Source organism: Chinchilla lanigera, unplaced genomic scaffold, assembly GCF_000276665.1.
Source record: "Chinchilla lanigera isolate Chin_1 unplaced genomic scaffold, ChiLan1.0 scaffold00032, whole genome shotgun sequence".
NCBI lineage: Eukaryota > Metazoa > Chordata > Mammalia > Rodentia > Chinchillidae > Chinchilla > Chinchilla lanigera.
The window spans coordinates 2,035,617-2,052,315 of NW_004955433.1; positions in this window are offsets into that span (position 1 = coordinate 2,035,617).

Consider the following 16,699-nt stretch of genomic DNA (forward strand, 5'->3'; position numbering starts at 1 on the left):
GGAATATATATATACACATATATATGAATATATATAACATGTATATAAGAATATATATATGATAGCTAAGATACTGATACTACTAATTTCTATTAGTTCATTGAAAGGAACAGTTAGTGTTTATAATGTTTGATCAGTCTTACATGCCTATAGCAGGTAATCTGAGGAAACTACTTTGAAGATAGCAATATGCAATATAATAACCCTTGAGAATTTCCTACCTTGTTTTGAAACTCTGTATAATTTTTGTTTTTAATTATCTTTAAAATTGAAAAAAGAATAAGGAAGAAATACTTACCTAAAATCTTAAGCATGCCTCTGTCTCATCTTCCCAAATTCAGGAAGTGAAGCTATCATTTTCCTTGGCCCTTATAACTAATCCATTAGCAAGCTTATATGATCTAATTCCCAAATATGTGGATTGAGTCCATTATTTCACTACCACCTCCCACACCTATGCAACTTTCTCCCTCTCTAACTCTCCTTTGAATCCGTTATTCCTCTCAAATCCTCTTCAAAGTAGCTAGCATGATCTTTTCAGAAACTAAAATTTATTCATGCCATCCTACTTAATACACAACATTGGCTGCCATTGCCTTTATTTTTTATTTTTATTTTTTTTTCCGGTACAGGGAGTTGAACTCACGACCTTGCGCTTGTCAGGCAGGTGCTGTGCCGCTGAGCTAAATCCCTAGCCCCTTGCCATTGCCTTTAGAAGTCAAACTTTTTATGTACTATAAATCCCACCTGATCTGGCTCTTCCTGCTTCTCAACTTCCTCTCATTCCATTTTCCCTCCCTAACTGAACCTGCCTTCTATAGTGAACTTGCTTTAGATTGGGTTCCCCCTGAAAGCAGACCCTGAGATAAAGATTTAGATGTTCCATTTTTGCAGACATGCCAGAAAGTTAAGACAAAGGAAGTGAGAGAGAGGAAAGCAAGACTTAAAAAGATGCCTTAATTTGTCATACTACTATGGGCAATTGGGGTTCAGTCCCACTAGAGTCCCTTAAAGAACTGTGTGAACCACACTTGAATTATCTACCTATAGGCTGGAAAAATGAGGATTCATTCATCTATTCCCATTCCTCATTAGTTGAGTGTAATGTCTTGGAATACTGACTCCCTAATATTCTGCTCTTCCCTATATGAGAACAAGTCTTGCTCTTGTGGTAGTAAAGAACAAAACTCAGAATTTGCTCTAGAGCTCCCCTCTGTGTCCTCTTATGGAAAATAGCTTTCTGGGTCACCCAACATAGAGTCAGAGTAGTGTTCCAAACGATGGGTACTTGGTAGTACTATGGCACTCTCTTGGTGGCATAACGAGAGGAAATCCCAGTATGCCCTAGACAACTGGACTCCAACACAGTTCATTAATATGGCAGAAACCCTACCTAATCCCTTATAGAGTTTCTCTTTGACCCTTTAATGTGTTATGTCTCAGCCTGTCTTGAGCACTTGTCGTTTCTTGCTCTTCAAGTCTAACTAACACAGTATCAGTACAGTGTTTTATGGAATGACCAGATGAACAAGATCCTTTCAAACTGTGTTTTGACAGGGATCATAGGGTAAGACCATCAATATATAATTCTTTCCATTCCAAGTGAATTAAAACTACACTAATCCTCCTTCTAGGAACTGAAAAGAATGAAGCGGATCAACAGCCACATGCCATCAGCCACTTGCCAGCTAGAATAATTGACCTGTTCACAATGTGAATGCTCTCCCAGCTGCTGAATATCTATCTCAATTGTGCACTGGGGACTATAGGGTAGTCTATAAAGTAGTTCCCTTTTAGGCAACTTTAATAAAAGTCTCTTTCTGACACTCTCTGGATTCAGTCCCAAGCACATTTTTTCATTTATAGCAGTGCCTATTAGCCAGATTCTGCAGCTGGTTTGGTGAATAACTTTTTTCCCTAAAGCATAGATGGCACATTCTTAATTGAGCTGTGCTGGGTTTTGATCCTCATGATTGGTCTAGAAGCCAAGAGAAGAGATGGGATTATATATTCAGAAGGGCAAATAGCATCATGCAAGGCATCTGCCTCAGGTGGAATCTGCACATGTTCCCAGGTAGTATAGGGGAGGAGGGGACTGCTATCCTCTAGGAAGGGCCCATGGGGCCATTTCTGCCATCCCAGAGTGTTCAGAGGAATCTAGGCATTTATAGTTCTTAAGTACATCCATCCAGATATTACTATAATAGGCATTTACTCCTTTCCCATAGGGCCAGACTTTAACAGAAGAGATTTGTTGGGATGGTAATTCAGCCTTATTTATAATTCTGTTCTTCAACAAGGTCCTGGGCCTGATTTTCTGCAAATCTTCCCTGAAGCTGCAGGAAATGACTTCTTTAAGTCCTGCTGTAAAAGCAGGACTTCTAGCCCTTGTGTTGTGACAGAGTTGATAGTTAGCTGACCTGAACCTGTTATTTTCTTGAGAGTATCAGATTCACTTGATAACCAACCAACCCTATGGTCCTTAAATTATGATGGCCCTGATATCTGTATAAATTGCATCAGCCAATGTATCTTCTTTTATCTGTATCCCAGCCCCTTTTACCATGGATGAGAGTCTTAGTAATTGTCCATCCCAATCACCCTGAGCAATGAGGTTACAAATTACAACTAAAGCCTGAATTTGTTGTACTTTCATTTTTACTTATAGAGACTTAGAAGCAGAGACATAAAGTGGTCGATGTGGTTCTCCAGTTAATGGCAGAGCTTAGCCCCAAATTAGTCTTCTGACTCATCAGCTGTATTATTTCTGGCAGTCCAGTTATAATACAAACTTCTGATTTTTGTTGAACAGGCCACTTCTTTAAGGTGTACAGTGGATGTTCTTGTGGCCCAGACACTCCTTGCCATCTCCCAGATGCTGTAAATGCCGACTAAGCAGAGTCCATAGGTGATTTTTTTTCCAAGGGATCATCTCTGGACAAACAGAAATCTACAGTGATTACTTGGCACCCCCAAGATCCCTCACTCCTGGGTTAGACTTTGGCCAAGTGATTGAGGCAAGGCCACCAGCCTTTTGGGCCCTGAGTCAATGTGTAGCTAGTTGTAGAGTACAAGCTGTGCTTTAGAATTAGTGCAGGAAGGAGGCTGCAGTGAGGTTACATCTTGCTTAAGTTTTTTTTTTTTTTTCTGCCTGTTCTATCTTCCTGAAATGCTCTTCTGCCATGAGCACTCGTCCAATTAATTACTTAAGAATCCTCATCTTAGGTTAGTTTCTAGGGAACCCAAACTAAGATAGCAGAGAAAGCAGGACCTAAGGATAAGACTCTGAATTGAGATTGCTCACCAGCTCTGGGGCAATGAGTAATGATATTCTCTTGGCATGCATTAACTGTGTGATCGCTAAAAACCAGCAGGATGGATATGAGTAGAAGAGGAAGGTCTAGATGATACAGCATCCTGTACATTTGAGAGGTATGGGGAGACTAACAGTCACCCACCCCACATCCTTAGCAGAGATCAAGAATCCTTAGAACAGTGTGGACATAATGGGCTGCAATTTCATGCCACTGCTAGGGAGGCCTGACCCACCATGATCAATCAAGATGGTTCATAAACATGGCATTTCTAGGGCCAAGACAGAAGATATTTGTAGGCAAGAATGCATGGGAAGGAGTATGATAACAGCTGCCCCAGTGGGAAATCAACATCTCTTGCTACCCTTTCTACAGTTTAACATTTTGGGGTCAGTTTTACTCTTGTCACTAAGAAACTGTTTTGTCACCCAAAATGATACTATCTTTTCCTGTCAGATAGGACAGTGGTTTCTGTCTTTGATTCAGGTAAACATACTTATTCCTGGATGAACCCTCTCCTATCTAGATGAGTCCATGTACCAATTACTGGGAGCCTTTTCAGATTGCCTTGGTATTAACAATTGATTTCCTCCACAGATGTTCCTGCTGCTCTGTGGCATTCTAATTCCCTGATAGATGAGAAGCACATTTATGTATCTGGTGTTCTTCAAAAATCTCTGGGCATAGAGACAGAAACTATGGTGATAATGTAGAGATAAAAACTATAGCTATGTTCTGTCAATACAATCTTGATTATTTAGGTAGTAATTCAAGCGAGTTAGGAACCTTTGCTCTGACTCTCATTGCATCTGCTTTCTGGTACTTAACGCATTCTTTTTGATGAGGATGTAGCCTCCTTGCTTGGGGAAGAGGTGGCAATGATTGCAGCAGAAATATGTGCAATCAGCAGTTGACAGCCTGTCGTCTGAGCACACTTGTATAGTCCAAATTTTAGGGTCATTCCCTTTTTGTTTTCCTTACCAGAAAGTGGATTAGGCTTCCTGCTAAGTACTACCTCCAAGAGTCCCATTCCTGCTGGCAGACAGGAGGCATCCAGAGCCTGAGTCAGCACATTTGTGGTCAGGACCCTGAACCAAATTAAGAGCCTCCTTTTGAAATGGGAGCAAGAGGGGACTTCCAGATGCCTTGAAGCTGCTCCATCTCCTAATTATACCACCCTTCCAAACATGTAAAAGAGGAACTAGGATCATGCAAAAAAAGTGGGATTCCCCTTTGGGCTCATGGTGGATTTTTAAGCCTCTATTCTAAACATATTACCCTTTCTTCTCCAGTTCTCCTCCTGTCTTAGTCCTTCCTGCCTTTTCCTCTTTTTGGTTTTCTAATGCAAGATTGTGCTCACAGGCCCATCTCTGTCCATTTGGTTAGATCACCCTTACGTGTACACCATATCCTCACTTCCTGGTGAATTAGGAACTAAGGTAAAAGGTGACAGTGTCCTAGGAGTCATGCTGGAAAAGCTCTATGGCCTTCTGGGACTTGCTTGAGATGGTACACACACACACACACACACACACACACACACACACACACGGACTGAATTTCTAGCCAGTGGACTAGACAGGACTACAGAATGCTCTTTTAGCTTCCAGACAGCTCACATACTATCTGGTTCAACCATTCCCTCTTATAACAAGGATCTTGAGGTCCTTGACTATAAATATAAAGTGAAATTTTAATAAATGCTGGTGGCCCTGAGAGGGTTGCAGGTTATAAGCCTGTTTGTGCTTCGGTGTTCCTGTTATTACCCTGCTGACTCTAGATCAAACAGATGTATGCCCAAGCCAAAAAAATCCCTAAGCACTTATTTCTAGAACATCACCACTGTCCTCTGGGCACAAGTGGCCCACTGACATTGAGTAAGGGTTTTTGTACATCACCACCTCCCCATCCCCTACAAGCCAAATCTTCAGAACAGAATTCTCTATACCCACATCAATATCTGCTTTGTGGGGTTCTTAGACTTTTGACCAAGTTGATCCTATGTTTACCATACGTTTGCAAACATTTCTACCTGTTTTGGTGCCTCAAAAAGTCCTGCAAAGAGGTCTACTGTAATAATTAAGGAATATTCTTATAAGGGAAAGCTTCCAAGCTGATGTCTAGCCCTATACTTTCAGTAGCCACACCTAGCTTTATTGCCCCAACCCACAGGATATTCACTGGCTGTAAATATAACATAAGAGTTTTTCTCTTTAGCCCACTATATGAACATGTGCTCTCCAGTTTCTGGGTTTATTAACATTTGTGTTGAGTTCTGTTTCCCACCTGCTAGTGTGCCAATTGAACTGATCATCATTTTAAAGCCCTAAGTCAAAGGCATCTTCACCTCTTTGCTATTAACTTCTTTCATTAAAAATGAGTAAGAATTTGCCTAAAGTAACTCAGCTAGAAATTTGTGCGTGCCTTCTTCACTTCAAAACCAGGGTTCTTCCCACGGGTTCATGCTGCCTTACTAGATCTAAATAGCTGAGCCTTAAAATGTATTTAATGTTTTTAAAAGTCAAAAGATATTTTCTCCTATAAAATTTACTAAAAAATACCTTCAGATTTATGAATTCAGCTATTGGTCACTTCCAAAAACCATATTCTGCCTTTTGCACGTTTTATGCTGATTGTTTTGAGATCCACATATGCTATCCTGGCAGTAGCAGGACCACGCCATGAGAGGTCCTTCTTGATAGGAAACTGGTATCAGCTCTGCCCTTAATGTTCAAGTAGTTCTTCCCTTCTTCTTCCTCCCTACCTTTCCCCCACCCCTCTCACCCTAACATCTTTTTCTAGGTGACATTTGTGACAAACTCCTGGGAGCTGAACTTATCTTGCAACATTCTACTTCAAGGACCCTTGGTACAACAGGAAGCAACGTGAAATCCCACATGAGACTGGGGTAGACAGAAACCTCACTGCCGACCTTGGGGATCCCCACACGCTCCTGCAGAGAAGATCTGTGCCTGTGTTCCCTGCCTAAATTTTGTCTCCCTACTTGACCTAGCTGAGTTTCTTGCCCTAATCTTGACTCTGACTATGCTGTTGGCCAGAGGTTAGTGGGCTCACTAAAACTGGTTAGGTTTAAGATGACTGCCAGAGAATATCTAACTTTATTTTAACCCCACCTGCATGCTCAATAACTTACCCTTTAGTGCCATGGTAGTTGGCAAGTGTCATGATGATAACCAAAAAACCAAAAAAGGAATGAAGCAGCACCCAAATCCATAGAGAATTTCTGCCCTCTTCCAGAAAAGACGTGAATGTTCTTCCCTTAAATTTGCCTTCTTTCTCCCCCTCATTTCTTTTATAAGTTTCCAAACCCCAACATGTTGAGAAATTGATTCATGAGTTTTACCTCCCATTTCTCCTATTCTTGGCCAAGCATAAGTCTCCTTTTTTGCTCAGTTGGTTCTCAGGGTGCTTGTTGGCTTCACAATTTGAAGAGAGAAAAAGGACCCAGTTTGGCATCAGAAATCGGTAACACCAAGTTATCCAACATCCTACACTAACCCTGTCTCATTCAGTGCTACAACAGATACCTGGGGTGCCTGCACAGCACACAATGCCATCTCCTCTTGGAACTGTCTCTTTTCCCATTTCAACAGTGTGCTCCTCAGAGCCACACCTACATCACACAATAGTAACTCCCAGGCATTAGCTAGATTGAGCAGACCCCACCTGACCTAAAGAGGATCAATCAGACCCTCTCTAAGGACTTGGAGTTGTCAGCGCATTAGGGAATGGCAGGAAATACAACATGTAAAGTTAAATATGCGTGGCTGTGTTCTATCAATAGCCTAGGCAAGTAGAGGAAAATGACCCACATACATAGAAACAGATGGGAGATTTCTGGCAATTCGCCACACTCCAGTTCTTGTCACTTTCTAAAGCCTGGCTGCCTTAACCTTAGTATCCTCAACAAAAAAAAGGTTGGTTTGCCTGACACTAGAGCCATAACTCATAGAGCTGGTTAAGTTTAAGCATACTCTTCCTCTTTATCTCTGATTTCCCATTCTCTTGAATTCCTGTCATCTTGCCAGTGTGTGGAGTAGAAACCTTACGGAAATTGATTTTTGTCCATTTGTCCATCCCAGCTTCCTGCCTGCATCCATCTCTCCCCACTCTGTAAACCATATCGTTTTTAAAAAATATTGTTCTCTCTACCACTTCCACTGTGAACCACGACTCCCATTTTTTCCTACAAAAAGTGTTCCTGCGTGTTTTACAGCAAAATTAGTTACCTCTCAACTTTCTGAAATGCAAGATCTAATTTCTTGATCTCTTGAAAAGGATCTGCCTATTCTCCCAGAAGATCTCAAAATTTGGGGTGGGACTCAATACCAGCACTATGGTTCTTCTCTGTCCACTGACAGGTCATGGGTGTTCAGCCACTCTAATAACCTTCCTAGGTGCCTCATATTCCTGTCACTGTCACTATTATCTCATGAAACCTCTTCCAGATTCCCAGATGTACACAGGTTCACGATCATAGTCTTTGATTGCACTCCTCCTTCCTGCATATATTGACCATCCTGCCACTGTCCCACTTTCTATTCCAGGTGGTTTTTCCCCATCTGTTCCTATGGCCGTTGCTTGTCATACATGAGTATCTGTTTGTGGCAAACACTGTTGGTTGCCTGCCCTTTGGGCACTCACCTCCCTCATTTTTGTCTCAATGGAAGCTGACTGTGTCTGGTAGTCAGTTGCCCAGCCTCCCTGGCAACTAGCTTGAGGTGATCAGGGAGACATAAAAATGTGAAGACACCTTCCTTAACTGATAAAGAGGGTGTCCAGTGAAGAGCACCTAAGTCTGTCTGTTTCTGCTTTTGGAGTCCCTCTTGGGAGGATGACATGCTCAGAGCTACTGCAATCATCTTGCTCCCTTGAATGGCAGATGCCACTGGCAGATGGCAGAAAAAATAGACATTGCTGAGCTGCTAAACCAACAGTGCAGCTAGCTGCCTCTGAAATTTTTATTTCTTGAGAAAAGTACACTTAAGTCTTTGTCACCTTTAGACCAGAATTTCTGTTTTGTTGTATTCCTAAAGCTTACTGTAGTACCAAGAATATGGTAGTTGCTCACCTAAGTGAAAGAAAGGGTAGAAAGAAATGGAAACTAGGCTTGTTAGGTCTAAATTTATGTAGTCTCTCTTATCCCTCTTTATAACTAAGGATGCCAAGGTAAGAGTAACTAATTTTCAGGATTTGCAGGGACAATCAGTTGCCAGCTTTCACAGCATTTGGTTCCAGACACCCCTGGAGTGATGCCTAGAAGTCTCCAAACATACACTGCCTGGGCTGTGGGAAAAGTAGAGCCTTGCAGGCCACCTCAAGGTGAGATTGCTATGTCCAGGCAGGAGTGTAACCATGGAAACCAAGGGAGCCCTCCCCTCCCAGATAAGAACAATCCTGTCTCACGGGAAGCGAACTGCTGCTCAGACCTATGGATTCCTTCAGAGCTATGGAAAACAGACCTGAGATAATGTCTCACCACAGGGAACGCACCAAGCTGGCCTCCTGCGATTGTGAGCAGCCCAGTCTGAGCCTATGCTGGTTAAGCTACTTATGTCAACTTGACTAGTTTGGGAGCCACTGAGCGGATGAGTAAAGTACACTTCCTGGTGTGTCAGAGGTCGTTGTCTGGCATCTTGCTCTTTCCTGTCTGGTGCGGGTCCTCTGCTCTGCCTTCCAGGAAGTAAACCTCTCCTCCTTTCACTTGCAGCGCTGGGTGTTGTGTTCTGGCGGTGGGAAAGCTGACTAATGCAGAAGCCGGCAGCAAAGGGACCCTCCAGGTTCTCCAGCTGGGTCTTCTCTCGCTCTCTTCTCTACTTCTGCCCAAAACCTCTGCTGTGCTTCACCCTTACACGTCCTGAAATTCTATTTTCCCTACTGAGTTAAGATCCTACTCAGTGGGCCAAGTTGTGATCCTCATCTCCGTTTTGGGGAAGTTCCTCCAAACACATCCATAGACTCATAGAAACACTGATTTATACTGACTCACAAAACTGTAAGTTTATACAAATTCCTAAAGGTCCACATTCATGTGATATCTCTAGTTCCAGTCTAGCTCTGTAAGACCTCCCTACTTTTTCATTTATAGCTCTTTCTCCAACAAAGAATCTGTGTCATTATCCACAAGCTGTTTACTTCTTTGCTCAATCCTAGAAGTCACATAAAATGGTATGGGTACCATCTCCCCTAGTATTTGTTGAATTTAACTATTTTCAAGCACATGGACAGTTAGTATTTGTAAATGTAAGAATAGCTAAAAGGCACACCCCAGGGGGTGTTCTCTTTCCTACTCCTCCGACCTAACTTCCAATCTCCATTCTATCAACCTCACCTCTTCCTGCCTTCATAAGCTCATTAGTTCTAAGTTTATATTTCTTGTTTATTTTGGGGGCAGATGGAGAGATATATGTATGTTTTCCAGTTCCTGTTTCCTGTTCTTTGTTACATGAAAACTAGATAATTCATGAAAATGTTCTGTTTTAAGATAACTTAAATCTAAACAAAGACACAATCTCCTTCAACTTCAGTAAATGCATAAAGAAATGAATAGCTTCTAAAACTAAAATTATTGACTCAATAATTGACTCAATAATTGACTCAACCTTCTAATTTTTTTCTCCATAAACATTCTAGTCTTGATTATGAGTACCTAAAAGCCCTACCATTCAACCTAAGTAGAAGCATAAGATGGTGGTAGGCATTTAAGAGCCAACATGCTCTATCAATTTACTTCCTCAGTGCAGAATGGTTTATCTTCAAGCTTAACACTTTTTTCTGGTCAGTAAATGTAAGGGTTCAGACTAGGAGACCCGTGACATCACTCAGTTCCAACATTCCGAGAGGTTCTGTTCCCACGGTGCTGTGGCCTTAGTATTCCTCAGCACTGAAAAATCCCTGTTCAGGGACACAGGCAGCTCATAGTCCTGCCTTGGACCTCCTCACACAAGTTTGAAAATGAGTAATAAGGGCCGAACAATGAAGGGGAAGATGTTCAAACTTGGAGACTCCCTTGGACATGGTTCAAAGATGAGTGGCAAGGTCCGCACACCGAAGGGGAACACTTTGAAAGTTGGAGACCCCACGAACATGCGGAGGGCCGTCATGACCAACTTGGTGGAGGAGAGGAGGAACAAGCTTTACATTGAAAAACTTGAGAAGATTTTAAATATCCGGCTCAGGGAGATTGAGAGAGAAAAGGCAGCCACAGATAAGTTTTTAGCAAAGCTTTATAGGACTACTGGTTATTTTCCTGAAATGCAATTCTGGTGACTGATGCCACAGTGGATAAGAAGTTCATCTAAACAGTTCATTTCAGAAAACATCTACTACTACTCTCCTGTTAGTCAAGCAAGAAATATTGTTAGCCTCTCATGATACGACTTGCAAAGCAAGTGCTGCCCATTTCTCGAAGCTCTTGGGATTAGATTGCATGGCTTTAATACTTAAATATGCTCTGCAATTTAATAAATATGGATACCAAATCAATTAGTGCCAGCTAACTCTGTTACGAGGCAAATTGTCTAAAACACGTCTGACATTTATATACAGTTGCTTAGATTTCCCAATTATCAAATAAGAATAGTATTTAATCCAGATAATTATTGTCATGTCTTCCTATGATGTCACATACAAATCTGTCAGCACAACAGATAACACACAATAGGCACTCACTATGTGCAGTTACTACGATCGTTATTTCTGGTAATAGGAAGTACAGCTTCTAGATTAATACATAATTTTGTGGGCAATCTCAGCACTCACAGTGTGAATCGTTACTTTTGGGTCTGATGTCTTGATTCACTAGATCCCAATCATCAGCAACAAAAATCTATCTTCCCAAAAATAATTGAAAATTTAGATTGATATAGATATACATAAATTGCTTGCATTGTGGGTAGTTCCATGTGTCAAGCATGGGCCTGTTTTCTCACTTTATGGGGGACCACCATTCTGTGCAGGCCTGCTTGCCCACTTTTATTGCTTTTGCAAGGAAGGGGTGTGTGTGTGTGTGTGTGTGTGTGTGTGTGAGAGAGAGAGAGAGAGAGAGAGAGAGAGAGAGAGATAAAGAGAGAGAGACCCTAACTTTCAGTGATCAATTTCCATTGAACATCATTTCTAGATATGGTACAATTTTCCAATTAGTAATCAGATCAGGACATGAATTCATAGGCTCATGTGCTACAAATGTTAGTGTTTCACATAAAACTTTGAATTAAATGAAAATATATTTGTGATAATTTCTATAAATTATAAAGCTAAATCATATAATTACCTTTTATTTTTAGAGAACAACATCCTGGCCAGATTATATACCAATGATTTCAGCTTTTGGGACCCTTGTTAAAGTTTTTTTAATATTTCACTTTATACCTTTATTCTTTTTATACTAATATTAATGTATTAGATTAAACTTTAATGAACAAGAAATAAGAATTGGGTATTACTCTTATCAAACACTGAAGGACCACTTTTTATTAGGGAGAAAAGTGGGTTTTTTTTGAGATAGGGTCTCACTTTGTAGTGTAAGCTTGAACTCATTATGTAGCCGAGGCTGGCCTCCTGCCTTAGCCTCCCGAGGAGACTGGAAGTAAAGGCACATGCCACCATACCCAGCCAAGAAAAAAGTTCTTATGGAGGAAGAAACCTAATTTAAAAATTAATTCCATAAATATATTTGGAGTCCAAAGTCCCAATGTCAGTAACATATCCCTATATTGCTCCTTAAACACTTGTTTCCACTATAAACACTTGGTTCCACTATAGGTGAAGGATGTATGGTTTTCAGCTCAGTGTGCCATGGAGCTCAAGGGTGGTACATTTATACTGGCAGATCAAGAACAATGAAGTCTTATAGTAGCAGAGATTAAAAACCAAATACTGAAGTATGAGCTCCCAAAATGATAACTTCCCTTTTTTATTAGAAAGAGTATTTATGAATGGAACAATGCATGGTAACTCAGCATATCTACCTCTTTACCAGCTATTTGCAAATTGCAAACGTCATAAAACAGTAGCTAACAAAGGTTTACTAAGGGGCTATGACACAGCTAACAAAGGTGTCTACTAGAGAACTTTTATTTGTTCCAGATATTACACTAACCTGTGGACATATGTACTGACCAGTTGGTCTCAGGATCCCTTCATATTCTGAAAAATTGAGAATTTCAAAGTACTTCTATATATGTGGATTATAGCTGTTGATATTTATTGTATTGAAGTGGAAACTACTTCTTGATAAAGCATAGGCATTTAGGAAGGAAAGCACACTGGTTTATACCCGAGTCTATCCCAATTCATTAGCTTCCCACCATGCACCTCTAATTAGGGACTTCTGTTCTAGGTATGGAGGAGGAGGAAACAACTTCCAACTGTATCTCAAAGGGAAGGGCCTATCACCTACAGGAGGAGAACAGCACATTTGTTTTCTTCAAGCTACCACATCAGTTCTAGAACTTAAAAAATCAATGTATTTGGTAGCCTGGTAGCTTTAAGAAGATCCAAATATCCCATGGACTTACATTATTCTTGCCCTGATACCATGGGCCAGCTGTCTTCTCCATTTCCATCTTTAGGAAACCCAGTGAAAAAAAGTTGATAACTGTGGGACACAATAGTTATATTTAGGTCACACTCAGGTGAGTACAGAAAGTATTCATGTCTTAGCCCTAGCAACCAGAGTCTGAGGCAAAGCTTTTGTGTGAGTCTGTTCATTAGAAGTTGCAATGGCCCAGCAGCAAGAATGACAGAAAGGAAAAGTAGGTGCATCACCAGTCAAGCATAGCTTCACAGAAACCCACAACTGTTGCTGTGACACAGGAGACATCTCAGCTTAGGCCAAAGGAAAGGTGTCTTGGCAACCTCTTAGTGGGGCTCAGGATGAAGGACATGGAATATTCCAGCTGCCTTCTGCCTTCTGCATCTTGTTGGCCACAAATTTCTGATGGTATAAGAACTCACCCATGCTTCTGGTTTATGTTACTTGACTATGCCAAGTTTATGTTACTTGACTAGGTACCTACCAAGTAAGCCAAAGGCTCAGGAGTCTGGTTGGATCCGACTTTGGCAGACTTTGGAAACAGTATGGCTCTTGCTATGATGGCACTGTGGAAACTAGCCAGGAGAGGATGAGATGAGCGAAAGTATTTGGATTGAGTCTACAACAGCAGTGACCACTGAGAAAACCTGGGGAAATGGACCAGCTGAGTATGGTAAAGTGTCACTGTCTTTAAAAGATCTTATGCATATATATGGTATTTGAAGAATGCACTGACCACATTTTGTGCAACATTTTACATCTAGACATTTCCTAGCCATTAGAAAACCACCAGGACAAACAGATTAGGATGAAATAGTAGCCAAACCAGTATCATTATCTTTCTATCCTCCTTCCAAAGCCACTCTACTCTACCCAATTAATGAAGAATTGTTTATAAATTCTGTTAAGCTTATTTGTTGCCAAGTGACACGGAAATCATTTCCTTTAGTTTTTGTTATTTTTTGAGGCATGATATAACTGGTACAGTTTGAATCATTGTTGGATTTTATAAAAGTTTAAGAATAGAAAAAATAGCAATTGCAATTAGTGGTCAACAGATTGTCTGTTAAACTGGTAGTGTCTGGGGCATCTGATTCTTAACGGTGCTATGTTGTGTAACATAGAAACAAGAGTTCAAAAATCCCCAAATGTCACAATACAGCAGAATTTCAAGGCTTTTCCCTACTGGAGTCCAGGACATGTCAACTGCACAGAGCTTTTTATGGATCCTAGGATTCCAGTTGATGCGTCTGCTTAAGGTATTGCCCTTTTCTTAAGCAGATGTAAAACTTTTTTTAAAAAAATTACTCCTTCAAAATATAATAACATTTAAATTGGGACTTTTTCAAGAATGCCAATTATCTACCACCCAATTTTGTTTTAGTGTGTCTTTAAAGACTTGGATTTTAAACATAAGTTTATCCACCACTTACCACTTCATGTTCTTCAGTGACAAAGAAAAGAAGTAGTCAAATGACCATTCCCACGAGGGCAGTTTTACCAGAGATTTTGGAAGTGTGTAATTTATCTCATTCTGTACAACCGCTGCCTGAACGTTTCCTGTCTCCTTACTGCTTGATTCAATCCTGGCCCCTCCTCATGCTTCAGTAAGACACTTTATCAGATCAGTTGTTCACCATGCAGAAAAGCACACTATCTGCCACGTGTGATGCCCAAACAGATCTGTCCAGGATTCCACTAGCTCAAAGTTTATTAATCATGCAAAAAGGACAGTCTACAGGCCCACAGGCCTCAGAAGGAAGACAAGCCATCTGAAGAATGAGCTGTAACAGCTCCAAGGCTGGAGGCTGTGTGGTCATGATTAACTCTAGTGATTCGTGGGTTCCTGAGGAAACCTCCCAGCTGCATCAACTCCACCCACACAAAGCAATATTCCCAAGCTAGGCAGTCTTGGTGACTGACAGCTAACATCCAAGATGACTTCCTGTGAGTTAAGGGTTTGTCCTTTTCAAAGCAAGGCAAAGGCAGCTAATATTCCCTATTGGGTTTATTTATTCCCTATTGGGATTGGAATCTTTTATTCTTTTCAAGGTGCAAAGAAATGAACAACCTAAGTGTTCCTGGGTGAAATAGGGAAAGAGGAAATCCAGAGCAAGGCAGGTCAGTCCTAGCAGGTGGAGGTGGGATGAGATTTCTGATTCATCCATGGTGGGTGTTGAAAAGGCAGAGCACTGACAGTTCCGCCTGCACTGCCTTGCACAGGATCATCAGAGCTTGTCATTTCACCTTGCTCTTAGCTCCGTGAAATCCTTTCCACAAGTCACAGTAGTCTCACCTAAAATGCATGCCCATAGCTTGTGTTGCAACTGTACAAAGGCAGATCAAAAAGGATGATGTGTGTTTAAATGAAAAATTTTATTACAGTAAAAGATGCATTGTCACTAATCTTCCTCAAAAATACTCATCCCCTTGTTCTTGCCACTTTCGGGAGTAGTTGTGGAAGTCTCTTTCCTTGAATGTTTTATCGGGTGTAATTAAATACAAAAAGCTCCAGGCTCATATAAACATTGCAGTGTATCCCTATCCACCTTACTTGCTACATCTAGCACCATGTGATTTCTGACCGAAATGACCATGAAGGGCAAATGTTTTGAATTGATTTAGGACATTGAGACGGCTACAACCATGCAACTAAAAACGCTCATTCATATGGTGTTATAACTAACTTGTTAATAAGACAAAGTCTGTAGCATTTACTCTAGTTTGGTTAATAACTGTAATGAGAACTTTTAATGAGAACATAGAACATGTTTAGATAAAACAGAGAGTGAATAAAAGCCAGTCTGTCTGACATATAACCCTCAGCCTTCCTCACTTGTGACTGTGTGATCACACTTAAACTCCATCCCGTGCTCTGCAAACTCTTTCAAGCCTGAGCTCTGCAGACTCTTCAGTATCATTTCTTGTTGCGCTTCCATTTCTACCTTTTGGCGACAGCTGTGCCAGAATGCATTCTACTTTCCCAAAAGCCTAAAAGAACCACTTTTTCCACTTCCCATTTTGAAATACTTCACTTAATTATACTCTGCAGTGCTTTCTCTTTCAGTGAGTAGGACTTTCCTAGCATGCTGCTCCCTGTTGCATCATCCTCACTCACAGAAGGCCTTTTCTCTGAAACCTGCTCGCATGTGCTCTTCCTCTACTAGTTCCCTGGGGACAGGAACTGTCTTACTTTCTGGGTCCCCAGGACCTGGTATGTGGCCCAGAGCATAGAATATGCTTTACTTGCTGAATAGTAGAGACAACACGCTGCCCAAACATTGGTTTCTCTAAGGCATTCTACTTGTATCATCAAAATGGGTATTAAACAATAAGCATTAAATTGCAGGTTGCAAATAACTACATGGCTGGACTGTTTCTACCTTGATTTTTTCCAGTGTCTTTTCCTGGAATGCAGACTCAGGAACTGGTTTCTGTGAGTTGTTTGGTTGTCCACACTGCTTCAAATCATAGGTGTCACTTGGCTTTCTCTGTGTTTTGTGATTTAACACCAACCTCATTTATAGCAAGCACTGGACTGTTATTTGATATGATTGCAGTGAGCTGTGTGTAACTGTGTGAACACTTGATGCTGCTCGATTTCCTTGGATTCTGCTGCCTCTCTAACAAGTCTTACACTATGTCCTCATCCTACCAAGTAAAGAATTATTTCTATCTGAACAGAAAGTTTTAAAAAACTCTCAGCCCAATGTTATATGGCATCAATTAGTAAAAATGACTTTTTTTATTTTAAAAATAAAAGGAGGAAAATACTAACAGACAGACAACATTTTACAAAATAGCAAAGGATCAGTACAGACAGTACAGA